The sequence below is a fragment of the Haemaphysalis longicornis genome, unplaced genomic scaffold (genome assembly GCF_048455015.1).
Source record: "Haemaphysalis longicornis isolate Haplotype H1 unplaced genomic scaffold, Haemaphysalis longicornis Haplotype H1 scaffold_12, whole genome shotgun sequence".
Lineage (NCBI taxonomy): Eukaryota > Metazoa > Arthropoda > Arachnida > Ixodida > Ixodidae > Haemaphysalis > Haemaphysalis longicornis.
Window position 1 is genome coordinate 74,307,626 of NW_027526225.1, and position 6,059 is coordinate 74,313,684.

Consider the following 6,059-nt stretch of genomic DNA (forward strand, 5'->3'; position numbering starts at 1 on the left):
TGGAAGCCGAATGTTTCCCTCACGTATATTCGGAAGGATACACTTGCATTCTAACACTATGTGCCGCATAGTTTCTTGTTTTTTGTTCCGCAGAGCTCACATGCCACATCTTCTTGTGTATATTTCCGCACAAAGCTCTTAATGCGCAAGCAACTGATGTAGCCTCAAAAAGCAAAGCACTGCCCTTAAAATTATTGCAGAAATTTTCCTTTCTGATGTGCAATTTCTCAGCTCTGTACAAATCTAACGACGTTTAGGCTTGCCTTTTTTCTTTTCATTTGTTCGTTTCTATCTGCCTTGCCTATTTCGTGGTTAGCTTGGCTGTCTTTTATCCTCCACTGTTCTTTCCGTATTTCACCGTTAGCCCCCTAGTCGTTAGCCCCACTCGGTGTCCACGCTTTTCATGTATAGGTACCTAAAACTTTAGCTGTCCACTAACGTTGATTCATTGTTGTTTGTTTGTAGTGCTTTATTTGCACAGTGCCCTCTTCAGTCCTCATACACGTCACCGTCCACCGGCCCAAAGTCTTCGTCGAGGACTCTCTCGCCGCTGAAGGCATGCACTACTTCTTGTTCTTCTGGAATATTGCATTCTCTCGTGGCCGCGCGGCGCACTTCTTGATAAGCCGCATCGTCTTCTTAAGGCGTTCGGATCTTCTTTGGTCGCCCCACCCCCCATGTTCGCGGCACAGAGTCGGAGATAGTTCTTCCACCACCGCCATGGCCGCTCTTAATTTTATGAGCGCAGGTGGTTGCCCTAGCCACGCAGAGCAAGTGACGTCAGGAGCAGACGGCAGTCGTTTTGTCGGTGACGCTGATTGCTCAAATGCTGACTGGCACGTGCGATCGGCATTTTTTCTTGTCTTTCGGCGAGCCCCTAACGTGGCGCAAGTCCACGCGTAAGGGAGGACGACGCCGGGCACTCCTCATGAGATACACGCTCGCATGAGCTCCGTATTTTCTGGTATTTTTTGGTTTATGGAAGGTACAACCAAGAGCTGAAACAGCCCTGCTGTTAAAGATGGGTCTTTTACAAAAAAAACAGACATGCGAGAGCTGCTGCATGTCCTTTTAGGTTTCAAGAGTGAGATCACGGGGAAGGTGTATAAGCAATACAACAGACAGCTATAGAGAGTGGGCTAAGTAGAAGTTGGGAGGAGAAACGTTTGTAGTTACCCTGTAAAGCGTAGTCCATGGCAAACAGACGTTTATGGAGGCGAAGATAGCACACGGTCATTACCGAAAAAAGTTATGCTGGCGTGGTTGCATTTAAAAACAACAACAACAATAACAACAACACAAAATGCCTCACGAATACAAACACAATCTGCCAAAAGAGAAAGAAATATAATAAACTTATGTAAATGTAACAAAAATGCATTTATTTTTCTGCGCCTGTATGCATTTAAAGCACGGGAGGGGTCGGAAACTGCCGCACGTTTCCTACGAGCTTCCTTGGTAATTCTACTCACATCTCCATGGTAGATTGCGAGGGGTCTAACAATTTCTAGTTTTTAATGCGGAAGCTGTGACGAAATCTTGCCTATGGACGTATTTGTTCGGATTGCCGTCTTGTGTGAATAGGCTCCCACATGAGACCTACAGAAAGAAAGGCACGAAAATGATTGTCATCTCGTGAAAAACAAATTTTCCCGCCACAGACACGAAGTATACATACAATGAAGCCTTGTGGAAAGAAGACTACTACACAAGGGTAAACCTCCATGGCGCTGTGGGCATACCCTTAACCTAGACCAATATGGTAGACGTATTTCGCGTCGCCAGGCACAGAAACTCAGAGGCACTTCTTGGCAAAGGCCGTCAACATGGCGCCATAGTGGTGGGCATAAAAGCTAAAGCGTGACCTCAATGCGCCACTGTAACCGAGCAACTTTTTGGGCCGAGTTCCAACTCTTGGCCAAAAGAAAAAAGCATCCCAAAAAGAATTTCAAACGCGTTACAACAGGACAGAAGCTTAATAAAGGGAACCGCCAGAGAAGATGTCGAAAGACGTATTTATAAAAAAAAGCTTTTATGGGACGTTTCGCAAAATATAAAAAAAGAAGTGCTTCGCATTTATAAACGGCAGCTAAATTACTCACCAAAATTCTACGGCAGCCCCTGAACTCCAAACTCCATTTTTCAAAGAGACAACATTTAGGCTTTTATAAAATCACCAAATTTCCCGGATGCATGCGTCACAGGGGGTCAGGCATACAGGAACAGCTTTCAGGGATAAGGGTTGTGGCCATGCTGCCACAACGCGTTACTTGTCTTATAGACTACTACCTTAAACTATCACTCATTCTGTAATTTTTATGGCTTTTGTATAGCGACTCAGTTTTCACACTACCCAGCTACAGCTGTTAATTTCTCATTAATTATTGAGTTTATTTACATAATACTATAAGCCGGTTAATGAGTTCTAGCAGGGTCGACAGCGGCAGCATGAAGTACAAAACAGGGCGAACGAGATGGAGTGAAGCCGACAATTCGTACATCTTGCTCAAATGGCTGCCTAGATGAGCTTCACGACATTTCTAGTTAAAGAAGGGGCTGTATGCCTTACTTGTGCGAACCATTTTTTCCGGGAGTACGTCACTAATTTCCCGAACTTCAACATCAACACACATTCGCTCGATATTATCTTCGTAGTGCCGTTGTGACTATAAACAGAAACACAGGAAACTTTTGACGAGTTAAGCGAAAGAAGCAGTTTGTGGCAATTGCCAGTTTTTTCTCTCCTATTCACGTTATTATCGGAAGAAATTGATACATTTTGCATATTTTATTTGGACTTTTTAATTTTGCCGTTGACGCATGTAGCGCTTGGCCATGTAGCCATTGCAGTAAGATGAAGACAGTTCGTTATGATGAAGTCAAGGAAAGGAAAAAGTTCACGCATCTCCACGAAGTGAATTATGACGAGTGCGAGAAGCACTGGGGATCGTAGTTACCCTAAATCACCCATAAAAGTGCTTACTGCTGCTAAAATGACTTCCAATCCAATATAACACAATAGAATTCAATTAATTACAATCCAATCCAATCCATTTGTATCCGATCCAATCCAAATCCAAATCCAAATCTAATCATATCCAATCCAATCCAATCCAATGCTCCTCGCGCATATAAAGCACGGCTGTCCAGGAGCAGTATCTCTCGCTCTCTCTCTACCCTTTTGTGAACCTTTTATTTTGTTCTTGTTAACCTTTTGTGAACCTTTTTGTTATGAACTTTATTTTGCCACATGGCATATATATGGGATTAGGAGGTGATGGTGATTAGATGAAAATGAAACTGTTGGCTTCGCGGATGAAGTCAAGGAGTGAACGATGATGGCGCCCATGTATCCATGCGGCGTATGCGGAGGCGTCGTCTACGCGGAGGCCCGTCGCCGCAAAATGCCGCAGTCTCGTCCGCCTCAAGGCGAGGCAGGACCACAGCAAGTGGTGAAGGTCGGCAATCGCGTCGCTGCGGTGGCACACTGGGCAACCAGGGTTTGTAAAGGAGCCTCGGTATTGAGGCCAGTGGCGGGTCACAGCAGGAGTTAAGGCCACCCCCACCCGAATCCTCCTGAGCGCAACCTCCCCTGCACGGGTAAGACCCGGGGGGAGGGTGGAAGCACACGGTGGAATGAGAGCACGTGTGCGGCGCCGGAGGTGTTCTTTTCTCGACACCAGAACCTTTTGTTCACAGATGTTTGATTTACACGGTGCTGTGCGTCCCTCCCTCCCTCCCTCCCTCCCTCTCTTTCTAACCTTTTGTGAACCTTTCATTTTGTTCTTGTTAACCTTTTGTGAACTGTCGTACGCTAAGCGCGAGGCTGACACAGGACGAGACAAGGGATGAGACGAGGACGAGAGCTCGTTCTCGTCACATCTCTTGTCTCGTCCTGTGTCTGCCTCGCGCTTAGCCTGCAAGAATGCATCACCAACAAGCCCAAATTTACACTCTCGTCTTTTGTGAAACTTTTGTCCCCAGATGTTTTGATTTACACGGTGCTCTGCGTCTCTCTCTCTCTCTAACCTTTTGTGAACGTTTTATTTTGTTCTTGTTAACCTTTTATGAACCGTTTGTTCACAGATGTTTCGATTTACAAGGTGCTGTGCCGTGAGCACAGCACCGGACAAGTCTCGGTCTTGAAGGGCTTCGCCCCTAAAAACGTGTCTCAGCATTTGTTGATATTAATGTTTTTAATTTGATCTGAGTCGGTTAAGTTTGGGGTTTAGAGAGGCTTGGAAGCTTATTGTAAGCAATGAGAGTAGCCGAACTTCAGATTGTTGAGCGTCCTTTCCGAGTATGCGGATTCTTGCACATGAACAAATGCAGTGCCTAGTTCGGCATGCATCCAGGAGTTATAATCTGCGCTCGCTGAACCAAGCTGCTATGCTTTCGCGAACAGTCAGTACTCCTAAAAATTAAAATATTGGTCGGATGTAAGGTTTAACGTTAAAAGAACAAACGCAAGAAAGAACGCCAGTCAATGTTCTTCCTGCGTTCCTCCGGGCTCTGTTCGTTTATGCCGCACAAGCCATTATGGCCATAATTGGGCAAGCACAACGTGGCATTAAAACAAGTTCCTTGTTTGACGGGATTTGCCTAGGGAACGTAAAAATTAAATTCAAACCGGCACAACTGCCTTCGAAAGGACGTTTGTTAAACGTGGGCATAATTATTAATATACCTTGTATCACAAGGTTTGAGGGCACCAACTAAAAGTGCGACCAGTGCTTAGCAGAAACGTCGCACGAGAACGCAATAGAAATATAAAAAAAGTTAGAAACTCGTCAGTATTAAAACGCTTAAAACCACGAATTCAAGTAACTAACGAGCAGCAACTAAGTCTTCATAGTTAGGCAAAAGTGAAATCGCGGAGTAAAATTCCTGTTCCTTCGAGGCTTTCCTACAAGGAGATCAGTACCTTTTCTTAAGTGAAATACCCAGAACAAATAGAGACAATTTGGGCCTTTATAACGAATGGTGAACTGAGCAGTTGACCGACTACCTCCACCACGTGATCTACAGACGGAGTGAGAAAAAGGCCTAAGCGCTTTGTTGTTAATTCCCGCTTTTTTCTTTCTTCCAGAACACGTAATAGGCAGACCCAGTAGCAAAGCGACTAAGATTGCTTTTTCCGGACAAGAAAGGGCGAACTACAAAAGGAAGTAGCGACTACGTTAGGTAAATATATAATAGCGTTAAATATATAATAGCGTCTGGGAGCTTTCCGTAATCGTAGGCATACGTCACTACATAAATGTTGCCTTTTGAATATTTGGATGAAGTTATTAGACACAATTTGTGGCATTAGTTAAAGTTGTCAACTTCCGTGTGATTACTCAGCGGGAACAAGAGTATCACCGCTTTCTCCTGTTCGCGCTTGGAAACCTTAATAGCATTTTGGAAAGGATTTGGTTCGAGCGGGATCGGGCTCAATCGCGATTGAAACTGCCGTGTAGCAGCGCCCGATGCGGACCGACTCCTCCTGCCAAGAGTAAGCGCCCTAATATTTTGCCGTCAAATGTTGGGCATGTCACTTTATAAAAATAAGGAACCATGATACTTATGTTACTGAAACCATATGAGTAAAGTGCTTATACAAGGAATGTCACTTTACAAGGGTGAGAATCTGCTCTTTCGTATGGAGCAGACAGAAATCGTATTCGTATATCAACCCAACGGTTAGCAACAAGAGTTTGTATGGCTAGCAATCATAATGCCATTTTCCCACAAGGTATGCTCCAGGGGAGGACTGCGGCATGATGTACGTAATCGCAGTCGGATTTATTTTTACATTCAGGCGAGAATGAACACATATGCACTGTCAAGCATCGGACTACGCCCGTCTTGTAGAGCTCTATTGCCGCTTAGCGTCCAAGAAAATCTTTGGAGAAAATTCAACGTCCTCTATGGAGACAGCAGAGGCGCTTGTTGCGCTTTATCAATGCTGTTGCGTTTGACTAGCAGTGCCCTCGTCTCTTGGAAAGCAAGTGCATAGTCGCGGGAATTCAGCCTGGATGATAAGTCCAGCCTCACTCCAGCGTGCACCTTTTGGT